The sequence below is a fragment of the Notamacropus eugenii genome, chromosome 7 (genome assembly GCF_028372415.1).
Source record: "Notamacropus eugenii isolate mMacEug1 chromosome 7, mMacEug1.pri_v2, whole genome shotgun sequence".
Classification (NCBI taxonomy): Eukaryota; Metazoa; Chordata; class Mammalia; order Diprotodontia; family Macropodidae; genus Notamacropus; species Notamacropus eugenii.
This window is the reverse complement of record NC_092878.1, coordinates 154,745,712-154,764,241: the sequence shown is the minus strand read 5'-3', so window position 1 is coordinate 154,764,241 and position 18,530 is coordinate 154,745,712. Positions and strand designations below refer to the sequence as shown.

General features: G+C 39.3%; 1 protein-coding gene across 4 annotated transcripts in view; it reads left to right on the top strand.

Moving 5' to 3' along the window:
• The window catches only part of SLC4A4 (solute carrier family 4 member 4), a 387,105-nt gene that overhangs the window by 89,382 nt on the left and 279,193 nt on the right, over positions 1-18,530 (top strand). The gene's annotated exons all lie outside the window — the stretch shown is intronic.

Below are 18,530 nucleotides of genomic sequence, written 5' to 3'. Positions count from 1 at the left end.
TGCAACCTAAGACTGCATTTGCTTTCTTGCATGAAATATCACATGACTGACACACAGAATAGCTGCTCTCTCTCTTCTTCCTCTACCCTATTTCCTTTAATTTTTTTTCCAGATGAATGACCATCTAATCAAGTCTCTCCTGTCATGTGCTTGTAATTTGATTTTTTGAAGCCATGTAAGAATATATCTCCATTAAATGTCTTATTAAATTCAGTGCAATGTTCCAGCCTGTCAGACTATTTTTAGATTGTGACTGTCATCCAATGTATTAGCTATCCTTCCCAACTTTGCTTTGTCTGCAAATTTGAAAAACCTGTCATCTATGCATTTATTCAAGTCATTGATAAATATGGCACAGGGCCAAGCAGAGATCCCTGGGGATACTCCCCAGAAAATTGCCTGCCAAATTGAGATTAAACTATTAATCACTATCCTTTGAATTCTGCCAGCTTCAGATCCAACAAACTTAACTAGAATTTAACTCACTTCTTTCTGTCCCTTCTACGATAATACAATGAGAAATTGCATCCACGTTACCCCCCTGAAATTGAAATCAAAGATATCTATAGCATCCTCCTGATCTACTAGTTTTGTAACTCTACATGAGCTGTACTTGAAATCATACTGGCTTTTTGTGATTGCCGCTTCCTTTTCTAGATGTTCATTAGCCACCCTTCTTATATTTCATACTAGATGTTTGAAAGTAATATAAGTCAAGGGACCTTTCAGGTGATTAGCACAGTGCTGTGGATGCAGTTTTACCTAGAACTTAGCAAGATTTTTGATAAAATATCTCATACTATTCTTGTGGAAAAGATGGGGAGGCATAGATTGGATCAAAATACCATCCGATGAATTCAGAACTCATTGGAAGGTCATCCTTAAAGAGTCATTGTTAATAGTTCAATGTCAACATGGCAGGAAGTCACCAGGGGAGTACCCCAGGGAACTGTGCTTGATCCTGTGATGTTTTAACATATTAATCAATAACTTAGAGCAAGGCATAGATGCCATGCTCATCAAACCTGCACATGGCACAAAGCTTGGAAGAAATGCTAATCCACTGGGCAACAGAATCAGGGTCCCAAAAGATCTTTACAGGCAGAGAACTGGGCTGAATTGAATAAAATGAACTTCAACAGGAACAAATTAAATTATTGGATACCAAAAATCAGTCCCACAGATATAAGACGGAAGAGGCCTGGCTAGTTAGCAGCTGTTCTGAAAAGGATTTGGGGGTTTTAGTGAATTGCAAGCTCAAGTCAGCCATGGAGAAAGGCTTCCAAGAATGGGGTGGTTATAATTTTACTGTAATCTGCTGTTGTCAGGTCTCAGCAAGAATCACACGTTCAGTTCTGGGTGTGATCGTTCTTAAAGGATATTGACAAGCTGGAGTGTGTCCAGAGGAGCACTACCAGGGTGGACAAAGACCTTGAGTTTGTGAGATATGGAGATTAAAGGAACCATTCATGTTTAATCTGGAAAAGAGAAGATTAAGGGGACCTTTGCTTTCTGTTTTCCACTATCTGGAAGGCTGTCATGGGGAGGAAGCCTTCCACTTGTTCTGTTTCTTCAAGGTGTGGATAGAGTGGTGGAGCTGGAATCAGGAAGATCCAAGTTCAAATCCTCTCCCAGACAGTCATTAGTTGCGTGACCCTGGGCAAGCCACTTAATCACTTTCAGCCTCATCTTTGAGGTGGAGATCATAATGGAACCTAACTCATGGGTATTATAAAGATCAAATGAAATAATGTATGTAAAACACTTGGTCAACTTTAATATCCTACAGAAATAGGTTTTTATTGTTTGTTAGTCTTATGATTGTTACTGACCAGGTAGAAGTTACAAAGACACCAATTTAAGCTTGATTTCATGAAAAGCTTTTTAACAATTAGTGTGGTCCCAAAGTGGAATGGCTTACCTCCAAGAAATGGAGGAATCCTTCTCTTTGCAGGTTTTCATACAGAAGCTTGATGACGATTTCTCAGCTACATTATAAGGATTACTTCATGTATGGCCTAGATTAGATCGCCAATCAACTCCAACTGTCAGATTTGGTGATTCCTTTACAATGTGAGCTCCTTGAGGTCTTCTTCTTTCTTTATGTTGTTAGCAGCTAGGTGGAACAGTGGATAGAGTTCTGGGCTTGAATAGAGGAAGACTCATCTTCTTGAGTTCAAATGCAATCTCAGCTACTTACTAGCTCTGTGACCCTGGGCAAGTGTCTTATCCCTGTTTGCCTCAGTTTCATCATTTGTAAAATGAGCCAGAGAAGGAAATGGCAAATCATTCCAGTATCTCTGGCAAAAAAACCCTAAATGGGGTAATAGGGAGTTGGATATGACTGAAAAATGATTGAAAAGAAACCACAAAACCCAGCACCTGAAACATGAGAAGTCAAGGTCTAAGAATAGCATCTTTTTCTGATGAGCAGATAGAGTTTCCCATCATTTCCTATGGCAGATAGATGCAAGAGTAGAAAGACCACTGGTTACAAATCCTAGCTGTAATTCATACTAGCTATGGGAACTTGGCAAATCATTAATTTTTCATCCTCATTCTTATGTAAAAAATGAGTATGATACATTTGCACAACCCTTTTGCAAACTACACAATTATATATCAATGCATTTTATCATCATCATCGCTGATAATATTATTGACTTAAATAACTCTTGTTGCTGCCTTTCAAATCTATGATTTACCAATTCTAAAAGGAAACGCTCCCTTCCCTTTGGATTTTTTGTTCTATTGTATATGCAGTTAGCCAGAATACCTTTTATGATGGGACAGTGTTTGTTCTTAATTAAGAGCCATTTTTGGTGCCGTATTATTTCCACCAGGCAATTCATCTTTGCAGTTTTGTCACTTACCAAACCTCTACCACAAAAACCACATTTAATACATACTGTTTCCTTTAGGAGGTTTTGGGGAGGAAATCCTTTACATGTAATGGAAAATGTGACATCTAGGACCGAATTTACAGTAAGCACGTGGGCTGTCTAGTGGTGCTCCTTCAGAATATAAGTTTATGTGGAGCAGGAAACAGAGGAATTTCTGTTCCCAAGGTGTGTGAAGAGCTCATGTAACTAGAAATTGCACAAAAATATTTTTCCCAGAGCTGAGAATCTGGACAGCTCTGATCCTCCATTTCATCCTCTGTCAAATTTTGCTCCAGGACTTTCTGTGAAATTCTTGATCATCTGACAAGAGCAATCCTAAGTGGCATTTCTGAACTGTTGGTTGATCTATGCTTGAGTATATATTTCTCAAGTGGAACTTTGGTTGTGGGGAATAATATCTGCGTTTCTTGACATCCCCTTTAATTTGTTATTTTATATTTCTGTCTGGCATCAGATTATACTAAAAAGAGTCCTGCATGTGGAGTCAGGATTGGAATTCTGATTGTGCTATTTACTAGCTGTCGGAGCATGGCAAAATCACTTGATCTCTCTGAAACCTCATTTTGCTCATCTGTAGACTGGGCAGAATAATACTTGAAACACCTACCTTACAAGGTGGTTGTGAGGAAAGCATTGTGATCTGTAGTGTGCTATGTAAGCTTGAGTTGTTGTGCCATCCAAACCACAGGCAGGACTCCCTGTCAATCAATGGATCAACAAGTATTTTATTTTTGTTTTTTAATTTTCAAAGGCAGCAAATATTTAATAAATACCTACTCTATGTAGGGGACATTGCCAGGAGTTAGAGATTAAAAAATAAAGACAAATAAAAAATAATAAACAACACCAACAACAACCAAAAGAAAGAAAGAAAAAACGCACAATTCCTTTTTTAATTATTTTTTAACATTCATTTTTATAAGGTTTTGAGTTCCAATTTTTTCTTCCTCTCTCTCCTCCCTCCCTCCCCAAGACAGCAAGCAATCTGCCATAGGTTATACATGTAAAAAATATTAAATGCATCTCCGCATTAGCCATTTGTGAAAGAAAAATCAGAACAAAAGGAAAAAAACACAAGAAAGAAAAAACAGAAAAAGGAGAAAATGGTATGTTTTGATCTGTACTCCGAATTCCATAATTCTTTCTCTGGATATTGATAGCATTTTCCATCATGAGTCTTTTGGAATTGTCTTTGCATAAAATTTGTCATTGTATTGCTGAGAAGAGCTGAGTCTGTCAAAGTTAGTCATTGCACAATGTTGCTAAGGTCTACAATGTTCTCCTGGCTCTGCTTACTCCACTCGGCATCAGTTCATGCAAGTCTCTCCAGGTTCTTCTGAAATCCACCTGCTCATCATTTCCTATAGCACAGCAGTATTCCATTACATTCATTCAGGTATTTATTAAGCACCTACTGTGTTCTAGGCACTGTTCAAGGACCTAGACAAGCCCTAATCTTGCAAGGAGAATGCAAGGAGGTTGCATTCTCTCTGGAGAGACAATAAGGGCATATGTGATATTTGGAGAATAAATATAAAGAGAAAACATACAAATAAGTACAAGGTAGTTAAATGAAAAGACATGGAGTGTCATGGTTGAAGAACAGAGTGGGCTAGTCTAGCTGATTTGCAGAGTGAAGGAGGAATAATATTCAGCAAGGCTGGAAAGGCAGGTTGGGGTCAATCATAAAGGGAATTAAAAGTTAATTTTGTTATTGTTCAATCATGTATAACCCATTGGGACTCCATTTGGGGTTTTCTTGCCAAGGATACTGGAGTGGTTTGCTATTTCCTTCTCCATCTCATTTTATAGATGAGAAAACTGAGGCAAACAGGGTTTAGTGACATGCTTAGGGTCGTATAACTAGTAAATGTTTGACACCAGATTTGAACTCAAGAAGATGAGTTTTCCTGACCCCAGGCCCAGCCTTCTATCCATTGAGCCACCTAGTTGCCCCAGCTGGGTTTAAAAGTTAAACAGAACAGTTAATATTTGATTCTAGAGGCAATAGGGAACCATTAGAGTTGACCAAATAGGGGAGTAACAGTCGTTTTTAACATGATTTAAGGAAAATCACATTGGCAGCTTTGTGGAGAACGAATTGGAGCAGGGAGAGATTTGAGGCAGGGAGACAAATTAGGAGGTTATTGCAATAATCTAGGTGAGAGGTAATGAGAGACTGAATTAAGGTGGTAGCTGTTTGAATAGAAAAAAGCCATATATGGGAGAGGTGTGTGTATGTGTGTGTTGCAGAAATGTCAAGATTTGGCAAATGATTAGATATGTGTGGGATAAGAGAGAGTGAGAATTTCAATTCAATTCAGTAAACATTTACTATTTGCCTATGATGTGTTGGGCATGGTGCTAAAGGCTGGGGATAAAAAAAGAGGCAAAAAACAGCCCTTGTCCTGTCCTTATGGATCTTACAGTCTAATGGGAGAAAAATGCCAAACTTACAAATCTCAGAGACTGGAATAATGACAGTGTCTTTGATAGAAATAGGGAAGTTTGGAAGACAGGTGGTGTGGTGAACAAAATATCCACTCCCTCCAAGTTAGGTTGGTTTTCCTTATAATGTGTTGATACTATCCTTGGTATTTAATTGGCTCTATGACTAAAACTTGGGTCATTGAGATGGATTCCGGGCTGCCTGGGTACAAAACATCCAGATCACGAGGGGCAGAAGTTCCTCCTTCTGGCTTGTGACCACAGACCAGCAGTAGGAACCACACTGGGAAGCAATGTCCAACTGAATCAACGCTTTAGCCCAGAGGAATATCCTTTCCTTGCCTTTCCCTTGTTATGGCTGAGTAAACTTCCTTTTGGTAACTGTTAGATGGACTATGAGTGTCTTATTTCATTCAGATTTTAGACCTGAATGACCAGGGGACCGACATGAGTGAGATCCATTTCATGACACACGGATATGTGAGGAGAGATAATGAGTTCTGTTTTGGACTTGAATTGGAGATGTCTCTGGAACATCCAGTTTTACATTTTCAAGTGGTGGTTGGTAGTGAGGAATTGAAACTCAGGGGAGAACGAAGCTATGTATATATATATATATTTGAGTCACCGATGTATGTAGGTGTAATTAAAACCATGGAATCTGAAGAAGAGAGCAAGAGAGAAACAGTCACAAAGACAGAAAGACCGTCAGAGACAGAGAATGAGAATGACTGAGGTTACCTTCTGTTGCACGGAATCAAGGGCACATATAGAGGGATTGACTTTGGCAAAGAAAGGGCCACTTCATTATTAGAGACTGAAAGAGTGGGTGAGAGAGTGGGTGGGGTGGTTCCATGAAGAGAAATGGAGAAGAGGAATGTCCTCAATTTTCTCATTCTTCTCAGCTGGGAGGAGAGGAAGAGATTTAAGGAGAGAAGTAAAAATTTGAAGACTATGCTGTGGTGAATGAGATAGGAAACCAATTAGAAGGGTCTAAAAGAACTGCCTTGCTGCAGTGAGGGCCGAGTTAAAGTTGGATAATGTGAATTTCCAGTGTCAGCAGGGCTGTGTGATGTTTTCCAGCTTCATTCAGCAGCATGTGAGGAGGAGTGGAGGAGGCAGATGGAGTAATCCACAGCTGAGGTTTGGCAAATGGTGAGCTACAATAGGACAAGGTGGTGAAAGATTTGAGAAAAGAGGACATTTGTCCTATAGCTCTCTTCCCTTTCATAACCAGATTCAGAGAAAAAGCTGTCTCCACTTATTGCCTCCACTTCCTTTTTTTCTGCCTCACTCCTCACCCTCTTGCAGTCTGGCTTCCATTCCCATTGCTGGACTGAAACTGCTTTCATCAGATCACGAATAATCTCTTCATTCCTAAAGCTGATGGCTTTTTTCTCAGTCCTCATCTTTCTTGACACTATTGGCTGCCCTTTCCTGCTGGTTACTTGTTCCTCCCTGGGCTTTGTCAACATTTCTCTCTTGTTTCTTCTCCTTTCTGTGTGAACTGTTCTTCTCAGTCACATTTGCTGAGTCAGCATCCATATTCTGGCCCCTAACTGTGGGTATTTCCAAAGGTTCTGTTATCCCTCTTCTCATTTTTCTCTACACTCTCTTCAGTGATCTCAACTACTGCACAGCAGAACTCTGCATAAGGGTAATTCTTTTTTTATATATCACTGTTTTAAAATTTATTTTTAGCTTTCAGCAGACACTTCCACAAGATTTTGAGTTGCAAATTTTCTCCCCATCACTCCCTTCTGATACCCTCAAGACAGTATGCATTCTGATTACCCCTTCCCCCAATCTACCCTTCCTTCTATCACACCCCTCCCTTTTCTTATCCACTTCCCCTTTATTTTCTTGTAGGGCAAGATAGAATTCTGTACCCCATGGCCTGTATGTCTTATTTATCAGTTGCATGTAAAAATAATTTTTAACATTCATTTTTAAAAGTTTGAATTTCAACTACTCACTCTTCCTCCCTCCCCATCCATCCCCACTGAGAAGGGAAGCAATTCAGTATAGGTTGTACATGTGTAGGTATGCAAAACACTTCCATAACAGTCATATTGTTAAAGACTAATGATATTTCCCTCCATCCTATCCTGCTCCCCATTTATTCTCTTCTTTCTTTTGACCCTATCCCTCCTCAAAAGTGTTTACTTCTAATTTCCCCCTCCTTCCATTTGCCCTTCCATCATCCTCCAGCTCCCCACGTATCCCCTTCTATCCTACTTTCCTGTAGCGTAAGATAGATTTTCATACCAAATTGAGTGTGCATGCTATTTATTCCCTCCTTAAGCCAAATGTGATGAAAATAAGGTTCACACTTTCCCTGTCATCTTCCTCCCTGCTCTTCCCCTCCATTGAAAAAGCTTTTTCTTACCTCTTATGTGAGATAATTTGCCCCATTCTGTTTTTCCCTTTCTCCTCCCAATATATTCCCCTCTTGCCCCTTAATTTTATTTTTTAGATATCATCCCTTCCTATTCAACTCATCCTATGCCCTCTGTTATATGTATATAACCATTCCAACTACCCTAATACTGAGAAAAGTCTCAAGAGTTATAAATGTGATCTTTCCGTGTAGGAATGTAAACAGTTCAACTTTAGTAAGTCCCTTATGATTTCTCTTTCCTGTTTACCTTTTCATGCTTCTTTTGATTTTTGTGTTTGAAAGTCAAATTTTCTGTTCAGCTCTGGTCATTTCAACAAGAATACTTGAAAGTTCTCTATTTTATTGAATGACCATTTCCCCCTGAAGTGTTATACTCATTTTTGCTGGTTAGGTGATTCTTGGTTGTAATCCTAGCTCCTTTGTCCTCTAGAATGTCATATTCCAAGCCCTGCCATCTCTTAATGTAGAAGCTGTTAGATATTTTGTTATCCTGATTGTATTTTCACAGTACTTGAATTGTTTCTTTTTGTCTGCTTGCAATATTTTCTTCTTGACCTAGGAGTTCTGGAAATTGGCCATAATATTCCTAGGAGTTTTCCTTTTGGTATCTCTTTCAGGAGATGATTGGCGGATTTTTTCAAAATATATTTCACCCTCTGGTTCTACAATATCAGGGTAATTTTCCTTGATAAGTTCTTGAAAGATGATATCTACATTCTCTTTTTGATCATAACTTTCAGGTAGTTTAATAAATTTTAAATTTTCTCTCCTGGATCTATTTTCCAGGCCAGTTGTTTTTCCAATGAGATATCTCACATTATCTGCTATTTTTTTCATTCCTTTGGCTTTGATTTACAATTTCTTGATTTTTCATAAAGTCATTAGCTTTCATCTGCTCCATTCTAATCTTTAAGGAATTATTTTCTGCAGGGAGATTTTGGATCTCCTTTTCCATCTGGCCAATTCTGCTTTTTAGGGCATTCTTCTCCTCATTGGCTTTTTGGATCTCTTTTGCCATTTGGGTTAGTCTATTTTTTAAAGTGTTATCTTCTTCAGTATTTTTTGGGTCTCATTTAGCAAGCAGTTGATTCATTTTTCATGATTTTCTTGCAACACTCTCATTTCCCTTCCCAATTTTTGCTCTACTTCTGTTATTTGATTTTCAAAATTCGTTTTGAGCTGTTCCATGGCCTAAGACCAATTCATATTTTTCTTGGAGGTTTTGGATGGAGGAGCTTTGACTTTGTTTTCTTGTGTTTGTATACTTTAGTCTTCCTTGTCACCAAAGTAAGATTCTGTAGTCTGATTCTTTTTCCAGTTTTTGCTCATTTCCCCAGCCATTTACTTGACCTTTGAGCTCTTTGTCAAGGTAGTTCTCTGCTTCCAGTGGGGGTGGGGGATGTACTTTTAACCACTCAATCCCCCCACAATCTGTGGACCTAGAACTGCAGAAACAGTTGCTGCTCTTGCTCCTGCTGTTGCTGCTGCTGTGGCTACCATGGGTCCCTCCACTGTCCTGAGGCTGGGACTCCACCACTCTACTCTCTCACACAGGTCCCACAGGTTTTTTCCAATTATCTTCCAATTTGTCCTTAGCATTTTGGGATTGTGAAGTCTGGAAAGCACCACAGGTGCTGGAGATGCAAATCCCCTAGGCCTGCTCAGGTCCAGTCTGTGCCAGTGTGGCCCACACTGGACTGCACTCCACTCTCACGGCAGCATGATAGACCCTTCCTGGCAACCTTCCAGGCTGTCTTGGGCTAGAGATTTGCTTTGCTCTGTTATTCTGTGAGTTCTGCAGCTCCAGAATTTGTTTAGAGTCATTTTTTAAATCGATTTGGTTGGGCTTGGAGGGAGAGTGCTAGCAAGTTCATGCTGCTACTCTGCCATCTTGGCTCTACCCCTGAAGGGTAATTCTTTCAGAAAATTTATTATTTCTCCTACTTCATTCCATTTTGTTAGTTCCTCTCTCTCCTCTGCCTTTTCCATGGCTTTAAATTCAACTTTAACTCATGAATCCTGGCAGATTTCAATTGTTTGAGAGAAGAAGCAAATATGTTAGAGTAACAACAGTAACAATAATAAAAGCTAGCATTTGTTTAGTGCTTTGAGTTTTGCGAAGCTCTTTACATATAAGAACTCATTCAATGCAAAAATCATGGAAGACAGGTACAATTATTATCCCTACTTTATGGATAAGGAAATGGAAGTTTAAAGAGTTCAAGCTAACTTGCCCAGGATTGTATATTTAGTAAGTACCTGAGGTAGGATTTGAATTCAGGTCTTCCTGACTCTAGGTCAAGCACTCTATCTACTGTACCATGTAGCTGTTTAAAGCCAACATTTTCTATGATGGAGTTGTTTCTATGATTTTGTTCTTTGACACACATCTTTTGGATTATATTATTTAGTCTCTATATAAGTTTGAATCTTTTAAAAAATGTCCCTTTTTGATTATAATTGTTATCTCCTTCTCTTCAGGAAATGATGCATTTAATGTTCCTGCTTTGGTTGTGATTGTTGTTTTTTCCCTAGCACGTGGTGAGTTTTTTGTACATGTTCCTAGCAAAGAAGAGAATTATATTCATCCTTTTTGATTCTCATTAAAGGAATCACCAAAGGTCTATCCTATCTCACTTTTCTGAAATTTTCTCCAGGTACTTAACTTATTTCTCACCTATATTTTGGTTAGATTTCTTTAGGTCTAAAAAATGCATACTGAGGTCTTCAATTACTATAGTTTTTCTACCTATTTCTCCCTGTAGTTTGGTGAGGTTTTCCTTTAAGTATTTAGGTGCTATGGAATTCTAGGCATAGGTGTACAGTATGACTATTATCTCATCATCTATAGTGCTTTTAAACATAATGTAATTTCCCTGAATGCCTATTTTAGCCCTGCAGGTTTTTGGTGTTCTCACTTTTGAGTTCATGATTGTCAGCCCTGCTTTTTTTTTTTTTTTTTGGTTTCACTTGAGTCTTAAATTTAGCTTCAGCCCCTTATTTTTCGCTCTATGTGAGTCATTGTTTCAAGTGTGTTTCTTGTAAACAATAAACATATTGTTGGATTCTACTACTTTATAATCTTTTCTATTACCTTCTTCTGCTTTATGGGTGAGTTCATCCCATTCACATTCATGGTGATTATTGATGCCTGTGCTTTGTACTTTGTGCTTCCTTGCACCTCCACCCTCCTTTTTACAAGGAGGAAGAAGGTGGGATTGGGATCAGTACTAGTAATCTCTAATTGGAGTAGTTTGATCCTACCCCTTTGCCCTTCTTCCCCCAGTCCACACCGAGTTTTCTGATTCTTATGCTTTCTCTATTTAATCTCTCCTTTATAATTAGCCTCCCAGAGTTGAAGTTTGTTTTGCTAGTGACTTTCCCCCCATAATAATAATAATTATGAACTAAAACATTATTAACGCATACAGACTTTTCGTATACAAAGACAGAAAAAGAACATTTGCATGATGCATGGAGTGTGTTGACTGAAGTCTGGGCCTAGATGTTGTGGGTAAGTGAAGCAACCACAGTTAAAACAGTAGGGCCCCAGGGCAGGAAATATCCCTCTGGACTAAACAAATTGAAGTATGATTTGGTTAAAAGGGAGATGGTCTTCCATCCCTTGATTAAGGTTGAGTATTTCATTAATGGTAATCCTTTTCTCTCAATAACTTATTTCATCTTTAATGGAAAGGCCAATATACTCCAAATGGATTTGACTTAGTTATATTAACTTTTGAGGGAAACTCACTGACCTGTCAATTAAATAGTCCATGTGAGAGTTTGACCCTGTCATCTGAGTGTAGAATCCTTGGAAAAAAGGAAGGAAGATGATGGTGCAGAAATTTTATTCATGAAGGGTTTTACAAGCAATCATGCATATCCCATTGCCACCTGACTCTGGGAGTTAATGCATGGGCTTGAAGTTCAGCTCACAGATGCTGCTTTTTGCTTTGTTGACAGTAGTAGGAATGGGGTTGATTCTCTAGATGAAGAAACATGTCGGCTGTTCAAGGCTCATTGTATCTGCTCCACTCCTCTCCTTTTCTATCCATCTTTTTCTCTCAGGTTAAAAAAAAAGACCCAGGGGGAAAAACTTTTTGAAGATCAGGATTATGGAACAGAGAAGTGCCACCTTCTCCCAGAAAGATATATACCCAGGTCTGGAGAATGGGGCATTTTGCTTTTGCCAAGTCTAGGTTGATTTGCTGAGTTAAGCCTAGCTACACTGTTCATCAGCAATGGCCCACAGATTATGGCCGAGTTGGCATCAGACATGGAACTATGAGATCTATTTATTCTCTTATTTAAGAGTCCTCTCCCTGTGTCTTTTGCCCCAGTTGAACTGGCCTCTATTCTCTCTTCTATTTGATGACAAAATAAGTTCATAGTGACAGAATCAGGTTATTTAAGAAAGCAGTTGGGTCTAGGGAGTTTTTGGTAAGCAATAAACTATCCTTTAATTGAAACCATTGGTTAGCAGCTTATTAAGAAAACAACAACAGCACATGTTAGTTCATTACTATGTCCTCTGACAATTCTGGCTTACTCAAAGACTGTTGGCAACATTTCTGACTTTTTTTTCTTGCTCAGAAAAGGGGGCTTGCTTCCTTGAAATCTTAAACTGTGTGCCAAGTGCTGACATGGTCACATTAGAGCTGGTGCTAGGAGTTTTTGCCATTTTCTTTTTGAGGGTGTTAGTTTTTATTTTTATCATTTCCACTAATTTGTCAAACGCTTAAGTGGAAAAATATTTTCTCAGTCTTTGTTTAGCAAACAGTTACTTTTACTTCTTCTCCCATCCTTCCCCAGGGAGGAAATAAGCTAATATAGCTGCTTTTGATTTCATTCTTTGCCAGAAAGCCAAACTAACATATGATCTCATTAAGCTGTGGTAATTTTGCCTGAACTCACAGCTTGTCACTTCTCTTTCAGTCATTCTCACATACACCCCTTTGACCTCAGTAGTAGGGTGAGTTCAGTCAGTCAGTCAACAAAGTCTTTACTATTTGCCAAGGTGGACAGGTGGTGCACTGGATAGAGCACTGACTCTGAAGTCAGGATAATTCATCTTTCTGAGTTCAAATCTGGCCTTAGCCACTTAACAGCTGGGTGACCCTGGGCAAGTCACTTAACCTTGTTTGCCTCAGTTTCCTCATCTATAAAATGAACTGAAGAAGGAAATGGCAAACCATTCCAGTATCTGTGCCAAGAAAGCCTCAAATGTTGTCACAAAGACACAGAAGTGAACAAGCAGAGTTGAATACAGCTAAATGAAGGCTTGACTTTGCACACTGAAAACTCAAATGCATGGTCTCTAGATCTTACAAAGCTTAAGATCAAAATACATAAATACTATACCAGGAACAAAAGGAGAGTGTATATTTCAGGCTAACCTCCGAAGACCTCTGTCGATAACTTTGATCAGAGGTATGCTGAAGCCAACTCATACAGGCAGGTTGCTGAAAGTTGATATTAAATTTTCAGTGTGCATTTACACCTCAAAAATCATTGAATGCTATAGATGAGGGCTTAATTTATTATTATTTTGTTTATTGACTAGACTTAATAAAGTGTTAATAATGCAAATGCAACTGAAAGTGTATTGTGAGCACATTTTTTTGTTAGCCATTTGTTAAACATTAACCACCACACTGCCTTGTATCTAAGATTCCTCCTACCTCCAAGACACTATGTTTCTTCATTCTTGTGGATATTCCAATTAATATTGATGATAATGATACTAAGAGTCAGTGAAGTATAGTGGAAAGAGTCCTGGATTTTGGAGTCATACACTAGGTTCGAATTCTGTTCTCTGCTTATTATGTATGTGATGAAAGGCCTCAACTCCCTCACAGTTTTTTGCCTGCTTTTCTTATGTATCTTTGGATAACACTTTAATTTTCAGTGACTTTCCTAAGAGGAAAATAAAATTGCTGATCTAGTAGGCCCCTGAGTGCCTTACTCTCCAATGCAGAGCCATCTCCAGTCCTCCTGATTTATATCTTGCCATGACCCAGATGGCTCTGAAGGAGAAAGTAAGGCTAGTGACCTTGCACAGCCCTCCCTCATTTCAATCCAATTTATTTGCAAATCATGGCATCACCTTTCTGATGTTATAGTCCCCTTGGAGAATGAAAGACAACCAGAAACAATATTCTCCAATGACTGCATGCCAAACCTGTGTAGAGTTAGTGCAGCCGCTCCCAACCTGGGCTCACTTGTTTTATTTTTTAGTGTTTTCAAAATTGTATTTTAATATAACTGGTTCCCTTTGTAATCTTATGTATGTGATTTCATGCATTTAAAAACATTACTTTGGGAAGGGGGTCTATAAACTTCACCTAAGGGAACATCTCACACGTGCACACACACACACACACACACACACACACACACACACACACACACACACACAAGAGCCATTGGCTTGACTTTTCAATGTCCAAGATACCACTTTGGGTCTCTTAGTGGACTGATTAGTGATAGAAAGGTCTAGGTTCACATGAAGCACCCATGAACACGGGACACACATGAACTCACTTATTAGCTGTGTAACCCTGGAGTTACATTTTAAAATGAGAGGTGTTGGAAATCATGGCCTTGAAGATTCCTTCCAGCTCCAAATCTGTGATTTTTCATAAGAGATATGCTAAGTGTATAACAAAGGACACCTTTATTTAAGGCAAATGTTAAGTTAGCTCCCTCATTTTGAACCTGAGTTTAAATGGACTTACTTTTGATATGTTCACGTAAATCCTTGACCCATGGTCCTGCTTTAGCCTCAAACGCTGACCCACATCAACTTTCTTTGCTGTAAACATGACTTCTTGTCTTTTTAGTTTTATATACAGTAAAATTTCAGGACTATTCAACGCTTCTCATCCGTTTTGAGGGAATTTTATAAGATGTCATCATTCTTGCTCTAGTGTCTTCATGACTCATCTAACTTTTAGGAAAGTCTTTTCAGATAGTCAGCGTTAACTCCCAATTTAGGACTCCACCTCTGTGTTTTAAAAGGAGTAGGGGAAAATCTTTTGAAGGTAATGCCATCTCCTACATGATGTCTTTCCTGATTCCCTCAAACTGGTAGAGCCCACCTCCCCCACCCCATTCCCTTGCCCTTATTTTGTGTATACACACACACACACACACACACACACACACACACATACATATATGTACTTATAAGCGTACCTGTTGTCCTCACCTCTAGAGTGTGAACTCCCTGAAGACAGGGACTGTTTCTTTTTTTTTCTTTACATCCCAGCACCCAGCACAGTGCCTGGTGCATGTCTGGGAGATGCTTTTGGGGCAGTGAATTTAAGGATTTAATTGATGCGCTATTTTTTCTATTTAGTCACATGATGAAAAATGAGCTACTTTAGGAAGCCAAACCTAGTAGTAGATATAGACATGTAGGTCCCCTTCTCAGACTTATTTTCAGGACTTTCCAAAACTAGGATTACTTCCTGCCTTCACATACCAGCTAAAATCTCACCTTTTGCAAGAATCCTTTCCTCTTCCCGCTTTGTGCTAGCACTTTCCCTTCATTCAGTCTATATCATGCTTGTACGTAATTGCTTTCATGTTTTCCCCCCATTAGACAGTGACTGTTGAGGACACCAACTGTTTTTTGCCTTTCTTTGTATCCCAAGTACTCAGCTTAATAAATGCTTTGGGGCAGCTAGGTAGTGGCAGCCTGGAGTCAGGAAAGCCTGAGTTCAAATTTGACTTCAGACCCTTACTAGCCGTGTGACTCTGGGCAAGTCCCTTTACCCTCTTTGCCTCAGTCTCCTCTTGTAAAGTGAACTGGAGAAGGAAGTGGCCAACCACTCCAATATCATTGCCAAGAAAACTTCAAATGGGGTCATGAAGAGTTGGACGTGCCTGAAACAACTGAACAACATTATATGCTTATTGATGAAGTGATGGACTGCCAGTCGTGATTGATATCCCATGGCTCATTTATCAGCCTAGTATCCTACACCCAATAAAGTAAGGGATTATCCCCTGTAAAGAGGGCACTCTCTTGTGTTTATATTGTCTGAATATGTAGTTTTCAATATACAAGGTGTCTCAAAAGTGTGTTTTTAAGTTATTAAAGCTTATTTTAATAGCTTAGTTAGACTATTTGAAGTTACTATGGCTTAAACCCCTTCCTTAGAACCCTATGGCTTTTGCTACACTCTTTACTTTTGCTTACTGCCCTTGGTAAAATTGTGAACTTCCAATTTGTCTTTTGTTCATCTTTTCTGTTGACGTACATCAGAAAGCCCTTGGTTGTCGGTACTCATGATGACCCATAGAGCAGTTTTTCATGTTATACAGCTATTTTTCCGCACCTCATAACTGCGCCTGCAAGTTGTGTAGTCTCTGCCAAATGTTTTATTGTGGATGATATTTTAAGTAGCTGTTAAGAATTTTGGGGGCAGTGAGAGGGTCCTCCTTCTGCTATGGTTATCATTCCATGCCTCCAATAAAATTAAAAATGAAGAACTGCCTGAAGATGTGGAAGGTGTAATTGGGTTCAGTTGGCGCTGCATTCAAAGTCTTAGATCTTAGAATTTTGAGCTGGGAGGAATCTTAGAAAGGATCTTGTTGTAGGACCCCAGATTCAGAACTGACAGGGATCTTAGAGGCCAATCAAGTGCTATCCCTTCCTTTTAGAGAAACCCAGAGAGGGTGACTTACATAGGGTCACACAGCTAATAAGTATCTGAGTTGTCATTTGAACTCAGTCATTCCTAACTCCTACTCCCGTGTTCTGTCTGACGCCCCATTTTATAGGCTAATTGGCTTGCTCTAGCCTACAAAATTAGCTAGTGGCAGAGCTGGGACCAGGCTTAGTCCAGCGGTTTCTATTATATCACATAGCATGTGGAAAACAGAAGTCCCAAGTGAAGCAGGGCCTAGAGGTTTCTGGAAAGTCTGGCAGAAAGATGACCCTATGTAAGTGAATTCCAGATGGCTACTTTACGCTTACTCTGATTTGTTAGATCTGTGATTTCATCCATCTGAATGCCTCCTTCCCCATTACAGATCATAACCTTCTCATGTCTTCCAATCAGGGACGATCTTTGTTCATGTTTTATAAATCTTCCTTTGAGGATGCACCCTCTGGGCTGCTGGGGGCCTTCCTCTATTTTTGTAAATATCTTGCATCCATTGGCAGACTTGCATTCTTGCTCTATCACTAGCCCACTTTCTTTTATGGCTGTGAGCGTCCTTGTGCTTTTTACACTCCCTTTTGAGTTCGACATTGGTACTAACTTTCTGTCATCTATTTATACCATTCATCTTACTGAGAATGGTTAAGATCAAAGCAAAGAAAACCTGGATTCTTAAATGATTATTATTTTTTGCATGGGGTGTGGTGGTGGTGGTAGGGTAGGTGGGTCATTGACTTTTATTTTGAAGTAGATGTGTATTTACATTAATTTGCCTTTATCTCTCCCCTGCACTCCCCCAGAGAGGGCATTGGCTGTTCTTAATTGCTGCCATCCTTACCTCTTCCCTTTGGGGACAGTTGGAACTCTAAGCAGCAGGGCGAGGGCAGGCTTCAGGATTAAAAATTATGGAGCTGTAGCTTGATATAATTCAGCAAATGATTCTAAAATTGGAGAGACACCCACTCGGCCTATTACAGAAAATTCTCAATTGGACTTTTTGTTCACCTGCCTGAGTTCCGTGAATAATATTCTCTTGACTATGGCAATGGTGTCCCTGTCCCACCCTTAGTGGGGCACACATGCTAAGTTGTATTTCTTGTGGTTTTTACATCATTTGCACTTTCTTGATCTGGGTCTCCTTGTGACTAAAGACACACACAGCCAGAGTTAAGGTTATAGCCTGTGGCAATGAAATAAAGGAAAGATGACTGTCCGACATCATGGTCATAGTCAGAGGGTCAAGGAGAAGAGGTGGATCAATGATGTTAAAATCTACAGAGAGGTCAAGAAGGGTTGAATTGATGGCTTGGGCTCATGGGCACTGCCTTTGTATCAAGTGAATCCCAAATCAATTTAGTAATTTGACAAACTGTTATTAACTATCTACTGTATTCAGGGCTCACAAAGATAGAAAACAATACACTCCCTTGCTTTAAGAGAGCTTGTAATCAAATAGAGTGTTTGATGCATGTACACAAATAATTGCAATACAAGTTGGAAAATGATCAGCTCAGGTCAAACTGAGTGCCTTGCAAGATTCAAAGAGGGAGCACTTATTTTTAGCGAGGGGTGGTAATAGATAATGCCATGGAACATTTAAGTACCTAAGGTGGGTTTTGATGGTTGAGAATGATGTTTATAGGTAGAGATGGATTAGAGGGAAGGGAGTCTGTTCCAAACATATATTTATGGAGACAAGAGAACAGGCCAAAATCAGGGAACAGTAAGGAGACTGAAGTAGACAGAGGTTAAGTGACTTGCCCAGGGTCACAGAGCTAGTAAGTAAATGTCTGAGGCCATATCTGAGCTCACATCTGTCCGACTCCAGGTCAAGAACTCTGTGCTCTACACCATTATCACAATTATTTATAAAGCTAGAGCTATTATGGTTATCTAGCTCAACTCTCTCATTTTTCGATTGAGGAAACTTGAGACCCAAAGAAGTCTTTTCTTGTCAGAGATCACATAGGTTGCAAGCATTAGGGGTGGAATGTGAACCCAGGTCGTCTGATGGCAGTGCTAACATTCCACTATATCAACTTGGCTTTGTTGATAAATTTTGTTGAAACCAAGCAGGAAAACATGCACACATAATATACTTCC